Here is a 15919-nt window from a genome sequence, read left to right as displayed (position 1 = left end):
TAATGACCAGTCTCTTGAGACCTCTTGGCCTCTCTCTCCTCTCTGTCCCGGGCCAACATGCCCTCTACTCTCCTAGCAATGCTCACTGCCTACTGATAAGTGATGTCCATCTCCAACTCCCTGGCCATACTAGTCCGAATATTGGGGTCGAGTCCCTCAATGAAGCGACGAACCCTCTCGCTGACTATAGCGACCATAGCCGGTGCATGGCGAGCTAACTCACTGAAACGGACTGCATACTCCGACACAATCATAACACCCTGATGCAACTGCTCAAACTCTGCGCGCCAAGCATCCCTGAGGCTCTGAGGATCATACTCACGCAAGAACATCTCTGAAAACTGAGTCCAAGTGAGTGAGGCTGCCTTGTCCGGACTACTCAGCTCATAGGCACGCCACCACTGATATGTCGATCCCCTCAGTTGGAAAGCGGTGAAAGAAACCCCACTCGTCTCCACAATGCCCATAGTGCAGAGAATACGATGACACTCCTCAAGAAAATCCAGAGCATCATCTGAATCTAGTCTGCTGAAAGTAGGTGGGTGGTACTTCTTATACCTCTCAAGTCTGAGCTGCTATGCCTCAGAAGGAGCTACCCTGGTCTCATGCTGAACCGGAGCCACTGGGGGCATAGGAATATACTTTGGGGCCTAATCAACCTGGACCCTCTACTCAGGAGTGCGGGCTGCGGGAGTCTGTGCCTCTCCCCTGGCCTGAGATGTAGCGTGAGCTATCGGAAATAGTCCAGCCTAAGCCAGAGTGCTAAACATGCTCATGAACTGAGCTAAAGTCTCATGGAGGGCTGGAGTAGCAATAGGGATCTCCGGTGCTGGCCCTCCAGCGGGAGCTACTGGGGGCTCCTCTGACGCAGCTCTCGCAGGTGCTCGGGCTACACCGCATGGTCGTCCTCTACCCCGACCCCGTCCTCTGGTGGCTCTGGCAGGGGGCTCGGGTGCCTGATCGTCGGTCCTTCCAGTACAGGTCCTCACCATCTGTGAGAAAGAATAGAATATAATCTTAGAATTTTTTTTTTGGTGTCAATAACTCGCACGACAAGAAAATCAAAGAAATATGATTGTTCTTAACAATTACATAGCCTCCCAAAGATAAGTACGGACGTCTCCGCACCGATCCGTGAGACTCTAATAAACCGGCTTGTGACTCACGACTCCTATGAACCTAGTGCTCTGATGCCAACTTGTCACGACCCATATTAACCCTCCATAAGGTGTCGTGACGGCACCTAGTCTTTACGACTAGGTAAGCCTAATATTACGAAAAATGTAAAGAAAGCACAACATTTTAAAGATAAACAGCATATTGTGAATAACCAAAAGTAGTACTACTCGGCATATACAAAATAATTTCCCAAGACCCGAAATATCACTAAGTCACAAGCTGTTATAATCTATGTAGCTCTATACAAAAGTCTGAAGATAACAAAGAAAGTCTCTAGGCGAGGGAGTAGAAGGGGACTCCGAGGATCTGCGGACGCAAGCAGAAGTACCTTGAAGTCTCCTAGAATCAGCAGCACGCACTAACCCCGAGGCTGATAGCTCGTACCTGAATCTTCACATGAAAACATGTGCAGAAAAAGGCATGAGTACACCACAATGGTACCCAGTAAGTGCCAAGCCTAACCTCGGTCGAGTAGTGACGAGGTCAGGTCAAGGCCCTATCGGAGTATATATAATAAATTAAACAGTAGAAGATATAAGTAAAATTTTTGATAACACAGTTAAAGAAATTCTCAAAAATTTAACAGTTAAGGGAGCCCTTGGCTCAGAATAAGGTAAACACAGTGGGAAATCTCCCGGGATACCGTCCCGTAGTTCCAAATGAATATGCAGTACAGGAGGATCTCCCGAAATACGTCCGTAGTTCCAAAGTAAATATGCAGTGCTGGGGGATCTCCCGGATTACGTCCGTAGTCCCAAAGTAAATATGCAGTGCTGGAGGATCTCTCGGAATACGTCCGTAGTCCCAAAATAAATATGCAAGACAGTGGGAATCTCCAGAATACGTCCGTAGTCCCAATTTAAATATGCAACGCAAGATGAAATGGCAGGTATGGCATCGAGTTATACAGTTTATACTAAACACAGATGAGGAAAGTAGGGATTTAACTAAGCATGGCGCACAGAATGTCAAATAGGCAGTTAAAACACGTAAGCATGCTCCTCTAATCTAAGCTAAACAATTAAACGTATTAGTATAATTTAATAAGGGAAAAACAGTTTATGATTTAGAAAGGAAAAACGGGATTTTTTCAATAATAGCCCGTGTACGTACTCGTCAACTCACGTACACGGCGCCCACACATCAATTAATATCAAACATCCAAGGGAAAAGTCCCCAACATAAGGTTAAGCAAGCCACTTACCTCGAACCGCTCAAATCAACTCGATATCACGCTCTAGCCACGAGTATCCGACTCCAAATGGACCGAATCTATTCAAATTAATTGCATAATATAGATATGATTACAAGTAACTAATTTAGCTAATTAATTCGAAGCTAAAGCGTGAAACAAAAAGTCTCCCCGGGCCCACATCTCAAAATCGGGTAAAAGTTATAAATTTTGAACACCCATTCACTCATGAGTTCACTCGAACAAAAATCATCTAAATCCGACGGCAAATTCCCATTTAAATCTCAGATTTTCAATTGGGGAACCTTTTTCCCCATTTTCAAACTTCTACCCTCAAATTCCTTAATTAGACGAGGAAAACAATAATAGATTAATGTATTATGATCAAAATAGAATTAGAATTAGTTACCCAATAGTTCTCCTTCAAAATCCCTCGAGAAATCGTCTCCCACCGAGCTCTAAATCGAATTGGTGAAAAATGAGGAATGAACCCTCGAAGCTGCCTCTTCAACCTAGCGATTTCCGCACCTGCGCTTATGGGGCCGCATCTGCGGTCACGCACCTGCGGAAAAATCATCGCAGGTGCGAAGGTCACTTATCCGGCTGAGGCTGCATTTGCGGGAAATTCCTTGCACCTGCGGATACCTCACCTGTGGTTCAAATCGGCGCATCTACGCATTTCACTAAGGCAGCCAAGCTCCGCACCTGCGCCCACGCTTCGCACCTGCGGGCTCGCAGGTGCGGTCAAACTTGCGCACCTGCGCTCCATCACCAGCTCCACCAGTTCCGCATCTGCGCACTCCCTCCGCACCTGCGGCTCTCGCACCTGTGGCCTCCCTTCCGCAGGTGTGAAACACCAGAACCAGCAAAGGCACCAGATTTTTCCTAAGTCCAAATTCATTCCGTTAAGCATCCGAAACACATCCAAGGCCCCTCGGGACCTCAACCAAACATACCAACCAATCCTAAAACACCATACAAATTTAGTCGAGCCTTTAAACCACATCGAACAACACCAAAATCATGAATTAAGCACGAATTCAAGCCTAAAAATTTAAAAAATTTCCAAATTCTACAAACGACGCCGACCACATCAAATCTAGTCCGAATGACCTCAAATTTTACACACAGGTCACAAATGACACTACGAAGCTACAAGCACTTTCGAAATTCCATTCCGAGCTCGATATCAAAATTTTCACTATCGGCCAAAATCGCCGAAAAACTAACTTTCGCCAATTCAAGCCTAAATCTACTACAGACCTCCAAAACACATTCCGGGTGCGCTCCTAACCTCAAAATCACTCAACGGAGCTAATGGAGTTGACAGAATTCTATTTCGGATCCATCTTCACGCAGTTCCGACTACGGTCCAAATTCTAAGGCTTAAACTCACAACTAGGGTTTAAGTGTCCAAAAACTCTCCAAATTCCATAACCTATCACTCCGGAAAATCTCAATAGCGGAAACAAACGTGGGGAAAACAGTTATTAGGGGATTGGGGCTCTAACTCTCAAAACGACCGACCGGGTCGTTACAAAATCCAACCAAAAACCCAACAACTATGACAACAACAACCAAATACCCAATTAATACTTTAAAACTAACAAATTAAAGTTCAATTGAACATAACAATCCAAAACCAAGTGAAAACTAATTATAAAAAGTTCAAAATTGTTCAATCTAATTCAAAATTGGTTCTATTAGTCTAGTTCAAAGCATTTAAAAGTATTGGTCAAGGGGTGTTTTGTACAACATCATCATCACCGTCTGATGAACTTTCATCTACAAGACGGTATAGAGAACGGTCTTGTGGAGGACGGGAAGAACGGTCACGGGGATGACGGGAGGAACGATCACGAGGAGGACGGGAGGAACGATCACGTGGAGGTCGAGCCTCTGGCGATGACTCACGAGACCGGGGCAACAGAAAAACTCCAGTAGATAGGAGAGTTCTGAAGCTTAACTTCCTCCGATTTTTTAAACTTCATACAATCGCACATGACACAAGAGCACCTAATTACTCCTTCACTTTGGTATGGTGAAAGTGACATTGCATGTCTAATAAAGTCATCAACCCCTTCTACAAAATCCTTCCGCAATTTCCGGCGATTAGGATAATTCCTATTGTACATCCAAGTACGATGTTCCATGTATACAAATAAAATAAGAATAAATTAATTTATTCTACAATTATAAATTAATTAAATTTTTTTTAATTAATTCAAGATAATTATTTTTTCCTAATTACACCAAAAACTAAATTATAGTAAATATAATTAATTATAAACTATAAGTTCAATTCATATCCTAAGAGTTTAAACATAAACTAAAAGTTCAATTTATATCCTAAAAGTTCAATTCATATCCTAAAAGTTCTATTCATATCCTAAAAGTTCAATTCATATCCAAAAGGTTCAATTTATATCCTAAAAGTTCAATTCATACCCTAAAAGTTCAATTTATATCCTAAAAGTTCAACCCATACCCTAAAAGTTCAATTCACAAGAACAAATCCTAAAAACTCAATTCAATCCATATCCTAAGATTTTAAACATAAACTAAAAGTTCAATTCATATCCTAAGAGTTTAAACATAAACTAAAAGTTCAATTTATATCCTAAAAGTTTAATTCAGATCCTAAAAGTTCAACCCATACCCTAAAAGTTCGACTCACAAGAACAAATCCTAAAAACTAAATTCAATTCAAAGTTAATAATTCAATTCTAACTAAACTATTCAAAACAATACAAACTTAACACATTCAATTTATACCATATGTAATCAATTCAATTAAAACAAGACCTAAACCCTAGATTTCAATAAAATATAAAGTTAAACAATCAATTGAAACACTAATTAACTAATTCATAACTAATTAACTAAATATTAAATTTATACACAAAAGAAAAAAGTTGTAATTCAAACCTAGAATTTTTAGGAGGTGCGCCAGCTGGGCAGTGGCTAGCAGCGGCGATGACGGCAGCTTGACAGTGGCGACGCGGGGTGGGGAATGAGATTTGTGTGAGGGAAATAGAGAAGGAGAGGGGAAGGTATTGGAGAAGAGAGGTAAGAGAAATGGGGGGAATCCCGTATATTTCATATCTAATTTTAGAATTACCGACCAAAGTTGGTCGGTACATTAAGTATTGACCGTTTGACTATAAACCGACCAACTTTGGTCGGTTATTTAAAAAAAAACTAAATTAATTTTTTTTATTTTTTTATTTCTTAAAATATTATAAACTATAAAAAATTTATTATAAACTATAAGCATTTATTTTATTTAGCTATACAATTATTATAAATGATTATAAACTATAACAATAATCTTTATACATAATTATATTAACTAATTACTTTTAATAAATTATAATAGCATCTATCTAAGTAAATTTTCTAAATTATAATTAAGTATATGAGTAATTTCGCGCGCGCACACACACACACACTATATTGTAATTGATGATCAATCGCATGCATTACTACGTACGAAAAATTTATCAATTGATAAACTAATATTATTCTATTTTAAATATATTTAGTCGTTAATTTGACCTATTAACTCGTTTACTTAATGCTAATAACTTCTTTCGTTTCTTTTATTTGTGATCCATATATATACACGTCAAAAATGTTTAATATTAATTCTTCTATTTTTCATTCGTTCATCACTAATAATGCATGACATAGATTAATCGATATAGATCGAGACGTTTTATTTTTAATATTAATCGATATAGGTCAAAACGTTTTGTTTTTAATATTCATTGATGCATCTAAGTAAGTTATAAGTCGATGAATCAATTTACAAATAGATATATTTGATGATGATAAATTATATATACTAATTAGATTATTGCTTTTTCACAAGTCTATCCCCAAAAGAACCCGAACCTGTGTTCCGAGCGCTTCATGTTCTTATATATATATATATATATATATATATATATATATATATATATATATATATATATATATATATATATATACACACACATTTCGTTGTACTACTTTAACTACATATATAGTATGTTATAGTATATGTTAGTGTATTCATTATTTGTATTACAAAAGTGTTAACGGATTACATTTATATTATTTAGATAGTAAATATTAATGTGATTCAAATTAAAAGTTTGACCATGTTTGACCTATTAACTCGTTTACTTAATGCTAATAACTTCTTTTGTTTTTTTTTATTTGTGATCCATATATATATACATGTCAAAGATGTTTAGTATTAATTCTTCTATTTTTCATTCATTCATCACTAATAATGCATGACATAGATTAATCGATATAGGTCGAGACGTTTTGTTTTTAATATTCATCGATGCATCTAAGTAAGTTATAAGTTGATGAATCAATTTACAAATAGATATATTTGATGATGATCAATTATATATACTAATTAGATTATTGCTTCTTCACAAGTCTATCCCCAAAAGAACCCGACCCTATGGTCCTAGCGCTTCGTGTTCTTATATATATACATATACGGCTACACCTACACACACACACACACACTTCATTGTACTACTTTAACTATATATAGCTTGTTATAGTATATGTTAGTGTATTCATTATTTGTATTACAAAATAAAGTATTAACGGATTACATTTATATTATTTAAATAGTAAATATTAAAGTGATTCAAAAGTTTGACCAATGTTGACCTAATAACCGACCAACTTTGGTCGGTTATTTTCCAGGAAAAAAAATATACCGACCAAAGTTGGTCGGTAAATGCTTCCCCTGCATTAACCGACCAACTTTGATCGGTAATCTTAAATATAAATTCTTTAAATTTTATAAAATATTTTAAATAATAATATAATTATTAAAATTTTAAAAATTGGGTCCATATTACCGACCAAAGTTGGTCGGTAATCAAAAAGTTGCTTTGACTAAGCAAGTCTGACTAGCTCGGTCAACTTTTTGACCAATTTACCGACCAACTTTGGTTGGTATGTAATTTTAAAAAATTATAAAATATTTTTTTGTAGTTTCCGTCCATGTTGGACGGTTTTTTGGTCGTTTTTTTTTACCAACCAACGTTGATCGGTATGGCTTAATCGGTTTTTTGCGAATTTCTAGTAATGTTTGTCTCTGTGCATGTATGATTATATATTGAATTTATCTCACAAGTACTTCACCACCAGGACTAAATACAACTCCTTGGACTGTAATTATTTAACTTTCAAGAATCCAATTGAACACATCCCATAATCTCGAATCTGGGAAATGAACCCAAATGTTTGGTGCATTTGACCTCCATAAACGCTTAATCCCAGTTACGCGGAGGCATTTGGCCATAAGTTTTAGAAGTTTTTATTCAAAAACAAATCTCAAATATGTTTTTGTTTACAGAATTAATCTATTTTTGGGTCATATCATGACCATTAAGAACTTTTTAGCTGGAAAACAAAGAACTTTTTAACTTGTGAAAGTCCTAAAATTCATGTCCAAATATATTTTTAATTTCAAATCAAACTTTACATTTTAAAAAAATATTTGAAAATTTATGTCCAAACGGGTCCTAAGTTCCTGAGATTTACAGGGAGACTGTGTGAGAGATGATTGCGAGGCCACGGGCCTGAGCTATATTGGAAGAACCACTAATTGAGTACATACTATGCATTAGAATCAGAGATAATAGAAAGTTCGTGCGAAAGAGCACAGTTCAGCCAGGGCATACACCATGAATATAGCAAATTTGAGAGAAGGATACAATTTTGGCGGCAAAAATGACAACATAAATAGAGATGGCAGTGGGGCGGGTTCTGCCTTAACCCGCAAATGTTTCAACCCGCCCCACACCGCATAATAAAATTTTAAGTTTTTAACCCCTCCGCCCTGTCCTGCATAAACCCGCATCGCATAGTAAAAATTTTCCTTTTAAAATTTTTTTTAATGAGTATTTTTTCCCCAATATGTTTCTGTTAACTTGGAATAACAGAGCTAGTTGTTTTCTTTATTTTAGGTCTATTAAAATCAAGAATCAAAAGCATTATTAGAAAGAAGGCAAAGCCAGAACATTGAAGGACTAGCTATTATCTCTGCTGATCATTTTTAAATCTTCTTAGGATCAGTTTCTGGACAAATATGAACTCAATTAAGTGATTTGGTTTTGTAGTAATAGTGATGATCTAAATGTATAGACTGGTTTGACAATGCAAACTAAATATAGCAATTTTTTTTTAAAATATATCAATTTAAGATGAGGGAATAAATACTGGATATAATGTGGTAAAGCCTAAAGGAATAAGGAAGATTGATCGAAACTGCATGCTTAGCGGCTTAGCGGAAGAATTTTATAACCAGAATCTATGGAAAGATCAAATTACCCCAAAACCCGCAACCGTGTTGATTAAAAAAAAATATTTCAACCCACCCCGCACTCACACCGCCCCGCGTCCATCCACTCCGCCCTGCCCCACAAAAGTTAAAACCAGCACCACTCCGCACCCGCACTGTCCCATTGCCATCCCTAGACAATAAAATAAAACGAACAAATATATACATTAGTGAAAAACGAAAAATCTTAGCGGCAAGAATTCCCATTCAAGCTTGGAGTAGAGTGCAAATTTTGAAATGCAAGACTAGAACTTCAAAGAACTGAACTTGACAAATTAACATTGACATGATCGAAAACTATAAATATCCCCACTTTTGTTTATTCAAAATTTTATGTTCAAAAGCTACTTCTACTCTTGTTCTCTAAGAATCTCTTCACTCTCTAACTTTTGTACCCAGAAAGGCATAAGTACCCCCTCCCCTAGACTTGAGTCGTAATTTCAGTACCACACAACATTTACATGTATTCTATTACGCTCCTAAATTATTTTGAAGTGAAATTATTATCCCCTAAATGCTGATATGATATAGAGAGTGTAATTCATTCTCTCAAAGAACCGGAGAAGAATTATTATTATTTTTTGCAAGATTTCTTTTATTAAAATATATTTACCACTGTTTTCTTTTCCTATTCTTTAACTTTTTTCCTCTTGTCTTCTTTCTTTTTCTTCTTCCCTTACTAACACTCTCTCCCTCAGGATTTTTGAATTTTAAATCCACATTAAGTTGACTATGTTTGGATCATCATCCAACAATATCTTATCCTACTTTTAGCTAGGTTCTACACGGCTTAAAGATGCACTATGACACAGACTAACAGCAAAATTCTCCTGCTATATATAGGCAACAGATGCATTAAGTAATAACGACTGCCATGGTAGCAAGCAAGAGACATATCCATCCACCTATTTACACATCAAACTCGTAATAAGCTCGCAGGCAGTTTGGCAATATTTTTAATTAGTTAATTCATTCTGTGCATCACTAGTCATCTTTTGAATTTTCTTTTTGTTATGCTATCTTAAGTCACGGACAAATCTGTTAAGGATATAGTAGATATTCCCTAAATTCAATATCATATTTAATGATTTGAATATATTTTGTGAACGTTATTTGATATAAACTTATATGGCATTTGATATTCTTTTATCATAGTTATTATTAATTGTTTGATTAATTTAATAAGTTCCTTGATTAAATTTTGAGACTTTTCATCGTGATAGAGATCATGATAATGAGAGTAAAGTCTCGAACAATTTAATCTAAATTTGTTCTTGATCGTAGGATTATTAATTTGGACATTAGTAATCCGGTTAGATCAATATTTATGTGATCGTCTTTATGAGATAAAGATTAGTTGATCTCATTAACTAAATAACATAGATAGATTATGCATATAGAGATATGACCATTGAACTGGCTCATTGGATAATTCCTAATTGTTAGAATTACCATAAATTGTCAATAACATATTCTCTTGAAGAATGTGATGTAAGAATTTCCTTTGACCTGAGATCATCATAGTAATTGGCAAATTATTTATTGTGCTTTGATACTAAATACCTACGGCCCTAGGGGCGATAGTTGAAAGGATATTGGGCACGATTAAATACTTGTAAAATTAATGATTGATCGAGATGAGATCTGTCGACTCTTGATAATGAGTTTAAACTCCATGTTGTACAACAACAACGACCCAGTATAGTCCCACAAGTGGGGTCTGGGGAGGGTAGTGTGTATGCAGACCTTACCTCTACCCCGATGGGGTAGAGAGGTTATTTCCGAAAGATCCTCGGCTCAAGCAAACGAAAAGACGAAAAAAGATAATATACCAATACCATCGATAAAAATATGTAAACAATCACGACATCACAATAACCAGTAAATAAATGGAAAGCAGAAATAATAACCAGTAAATAACGGAACTCAACTACCTCCCAATCTACAACCTTAATGCTCGACCTCCACAGCTTCCTATCGAGTGCCATATCCTCGGAGATCTGAAGTCTCTCCATATCCCGCTTGATCACCTCTCCCCAATACTTCTTTGGCCGCCCTCTACCTCTCCTCGTACCCATCAATGCCAACCGCTCGCACCTCCTTACCGGGGCATCCAAGCTCCTCCTCTGAACGTGCCTGAACCATCTGAGTCTCGCTTCCCGCATCTTGTCGTCAATGGGAGCCACGCCCACCTTCTCCCGAATATCTTCATTCCTAATCTTTTTCATCCTAGTGTGCCCGCACATCCACCTCAATATCCTCATTTCTACTACTCTCATCTTCTGGATATGTGAGTTCTTAACTGGCCAACACTCAACCCCATACATCATGGCCGGCCTAACCACCGCTCTATAAAACTTACCTTTGAGTAGCGGAGGCACTTTCTTGTCACACAGGACTCCAGGTGCTAACCTCTATTTCATCCACCCCACCCCAATACGGTGTTTAACATCCTCGTCGATCTCCCCATCCCCCTGGATAATCGACCCAAGGTACTTGAAACTGCCTCTCTTGGGAATCACTTGTGATCCAAGCCTGACATCCATGCCCGCTTCCCTCGGCTTGGCACTGAACTTACACTCAAGATACTCCGTCTTCATCTTGCTCAACTTGAAACCCTTAGACTCAAGGACCTGTCTCCAAACCTCCAGCCTCTCGTTAATGTCACTCCACGTTTCGTCAATCAGAACAATGTCATCAACGAATAACATACACCATGGCACTTCTCCTTGAACATGGTGTGTCAGTGCGTCCATCACCAGAGCAAACAAGAAAGGGCTGAGCGCATATCCTTGGTGTAACCCCATAACAACCGAAAAATGCTCAGAGTCACCTCCCACTGTCCTAACCCGAACCTTAGCTCCATCATACATGTCCTTAATCGCCCTAATGTAAGCAACCGACACACCTTTAGCCTCTAGGCACCTCCAAAAAACCTCCTTGGGAACCTTATCATATGATTTCTCCAGATCAATAAACACCATGTGCAAATCCTTCTTCCTATCCCTGTACTGTTCCACCAACTTCCTAATAAGGTTGATAGCTTCCGTAGTAGAATGACCTGATATGAACCTGAATTGATTATCTGATACAGACACCATCCTCCTCACCCTCGCTTCTACTGCCCTCTCCCAAACTTTCATGGTATGACTCAATAATTTGATACCCCTATAGTTATTGCAACTCTGGATGTTACCTTTGTTCTTGTACAACGGAACCACCGTACTCCACCTCCACTCGTCTGGCATCATCTTCGTCCTAAAAATAATATTAAACAACCAAGTCAACCACTCCAAGCCTGCTTTACCCACATACCTCCAAAATTCGACCAGAATCTCATCAGGCCTGGTAGCTCTGCCCCTGCTCATCTTACGCATATCCCCCACGACCTCCCCAACTTTGATGCGCCTATAGTACCCAAAATCGCAGAGGCTCTCGGAATGCCCCAACTCGCCTAGCACAATATCCTGATTCCCGTCTTCATTCAGAAGTTTTTGAAAGTAAGTCTGCCATCTCCGCTTAATCTGGGCCTCTCCCATCAATACACTATTGTCCTCGTCTTTGATGCACCTCACTTGGTCCAGATCCCGGGCCTTCCTCTCTCTCGCCTTGGCCAGCCGAAATAATTTCTTCTCCCCACCTTTGGCCCCTAGTTCCTCGTACAAACGACTAAAAGCCGCAGTCTTAGCCTCCGTCACCGCCAGTTTCGCCTCCTTCCTAGCTACCTTATACTTTTCCCTGTTCGCAGTCATCTCTACCTCGCATGTGCTCCCAACTAGCTTCAGGTGCGCCGCCTTCTTCGCTTCCACTTTACCTTGAACCACTTCATTCCACCACCAGTCGCCTTTGTGCCCACCAGCGTAACCCTTCGAGACTCCCAACACCTCTCTCGCTGCCTCCCATATGTAGTCCGCCGTTGTCGACCACATAATGCTCGCGTCCCCACTGCTCCTCCAGGCTCCCACATCCGATAACCTCCCTTCCAACTCCTGAGCTTTATCCTTAGTCAAGGCTCCCTACCTGATCCTCGGTTGAACTCGTGCAGTCTTTCCCTTCCTCTTCATCATAATACCTACGTCCATCACCGAGAGTCTATACTGCGTTGCAAGGGTCTCACCCGAGATAACCTTTGTCGTACCTCCTTAGGATATTAAGCTCCATGTTGTAATGAATTATAAACGACCAAACTAAGACCTTGGCCAGGGCAATTGAATGAAGAGAAGAAAAAATTTTATTAAGTCATTCAATGGTCGATTATATTTGACATGAACACATAGTTGGTCGCCTATTAGGATTTGACAGTTGAACCATATCCTAGGGTACCTAGAGCTATAAGGACAGAAGGAATTAATATATTATTCTTCTACAGGTTCTTGAGAGTAAATTGTATACGTCATTCTATCCGGTCGTTAAGGAGTATTGCTAGACGCTACCCTTGATTAGTATATTGATATGATCAATTTACTACCGGCTTAGTATTGAACCTATGGGGTCGCACACTAACGAGTGTTCTGATCTTTGATAAAGAATTAATTACTTTATTATTTGATAATTAAATTAAAGAATTTAATTAGTCAAATAAATTTAGTTATTAGTCCAAATAAAAAAAATATTATTATATTCTTTACTAGCACAAAAAGTATAATTAATATTGTGAATAAATTAAATTTTTCTGTTTGGAATAAAAATTTAAGTTATATATCTTGATTAAAATATTTACATATATAAGTGATATATATAGGATCAATATTTATATGTATGAGAGATACATATATAAATATTGATGAAGCCTGGTTAGGTGGAATCCAATTTGAAATTGGATTGTAAAAGTCCATTGAGGACTTCACGGCGCTTCACCCAAATGGTATGTGAATAATATTTTCCATACTAAATATTTGTTATCCAATTTGAGGTTGGATTAAAATACAAAGTGCTTAAAAGCACGTGTGGGCTTCAAACCAATTGAGAATGGGATTAAAACTTTACTTTGGTGTTAGACTTACACCAAAAGGTCAGCGCCCATATAACCTTTCCTTTAACATGGTGAAAAAAGGATTATAAAGGTTATAAATATATTTCAACTGACATGAGAATGCTATGGTGAAAAATAATAGATTTAAGAAGCAATAAAATCAAGAGACAAACATTCTTGACAAGAACAGTTCTTGTCGTGCAATTTTGGGCTGAAGTTTTAGAGAAAAATTTGTTTTCGCACTATTGAAATTTTTTTGAAACAAGACTTTTTTCACCAGGTATATTTTAGATTTGATCTTTAACATGTAAATAAATTTTAAACACGAAAAGATCTGTCTAGGATTGTTATTGTCTTCTACTGCATATTACGAACATCCATATGCAATCCTTCAGTTTCATCAAAGTAAATTGCGTACATCAAACTCTTAGAATGCGACTTTTTCTTGAATACTACATAAATTTAAATTGCTTTGTGCACTACATTGCTTTTTCTTTTTATGCTATCTTGAAGAACTAAGCATATTTGACATGATGCATCTATAAAAGCGTCCCTTAGAAATCCTCATTCTTCTTTTTGAAAATGAAAAATTGAAAGATCACTTGTATGAGTTCCTAATGTTTCTTCTTTCTCTAGGATAAGAAGGGAACGACCCACGTTGTTTCAAGTGGGTTCAATTGAACCCGTTTCGCCGAAAATTTTTATTAATTATATGTGTAAATTATATTCACAAAGGGATATGGAGATAAAATGAATCCACTTGAACCAACAATTAATGGCAGTTCAATGATCAAGCGGGGTCATTTTATGGCACAGGGCTTGAGTTCGAATTCCGTATGCCATGTATTTTTACTTTTCGGAAATCACGGGGGATGCACACACTTAACATCTTTGTGCAGTAACACCGTACCCTTATCCCTGTATTACTGTGGCTATTATTAATTTAGTACAATCTACCAATATGTATGTCAAAATTTTTAGGTTATTTTTCCTTTTGAGGTTTATTATTTGCCATTTGTCATATAAAAGTTGTTTTTAATTTTTATAATTATTTATTATTTGTAAATAATACTTAGCTTTTAAAAGTTTTATTTTAGTGAAATTTGTGTATTTAGTTTCTAATATCTTAATTTTGCACTTTTATGTAAAGTTGCGTTTTTTCTCTTTTTTTTTTTTTTGCAATTAGTTTTTTTTAAATTTATTTACTGTTTTATTAAACTATGTGTTTATTTCTTTATTGTTCAAGTAAATTGTCTGTTAATTTTAATTCTTACTTTATTTATATTTATAGTGTTTCAAAATTATTAGATTGTTATTGTATTAGCTTATCTTTTGAGTAAAACATAAGAATTTAAAACTGAAGACTTTAAAAGAAAAATTATAGTTTTATAACGGATTAAAAGTTGAGACACATACACGTGGGTGTATATATATATATATATATATACTATCTTCCCTAATGTTATTATATTTATTGAATCCGCTTGGATAAAATCCTGGGTCCGCCACTGAAGATAAGACGTCATACTTTCCGATGACTCTTACCTATCCTCTGTGAGTTTTGGTATCGCATTACATAACTTATACAATTTTAACATTTTGGTTTATTATCATATTTGATTAAAACATATTTGTATAACTTAATAGAAAATTTATTATAAATTAGAGAATTATTATAAATAAATATTGCATTCATCTTGTAAACATGAAAAATTATATAAATCTTTTTTATAATTTATTTTAAAATTAATGTTATAAACATTACTTGAATAAATGAGAGATAATAACTTAAAGATGCCAATTAAACAAATAATAGCGTAAAAGACATTTAAGGATTTATTGATGTTATTTCGACCTTTTGCTAACACGTCTATTGTTATTTCATGCTACTAAATTTGATAAAATAATACAAGAAGTACCGCGTAACTAATGCAAACTTCATTAACAATAAAATTGTAAATGGAACCTAAATACTTGACAATTAATGTGTGGAATCAATGTCGAAAGTAGTTTCAGTACCCTAAAGGTAAGATTTAAATCCTTTCAATTGATAACCACTTATAGTTTAGTGTTATATGTGAACATTTTAATAGGTGCACGTTCAATTTTTAATGTCAGATTTCTTCTTTATTTTTTTCCTGATTCCACAATATACTAGAGTTTACGGAAAAGTTAATTTTCAATTTGAACCTTATCACTTTATTGTCCTTCATAA

Source organism: Nicotiana tabacum, chromosome 2 (genome assembly GCF_000715075.1).
Source record: "Nicotiana tabacum cultivar K326 chromosome 2, ASM71507v2, whole genome shotgun sequence".
NCBI classification, from domain to species: domain Eukaryota; kingdom Viridiplantae; phylum Streptophyta; class Magnoliopsida; order Solanales; family Solanaceae; genus Nicotiana; species Nicotiana tabacum.
Note: the sequence above shows the minus strand (reverse complement) of the source record.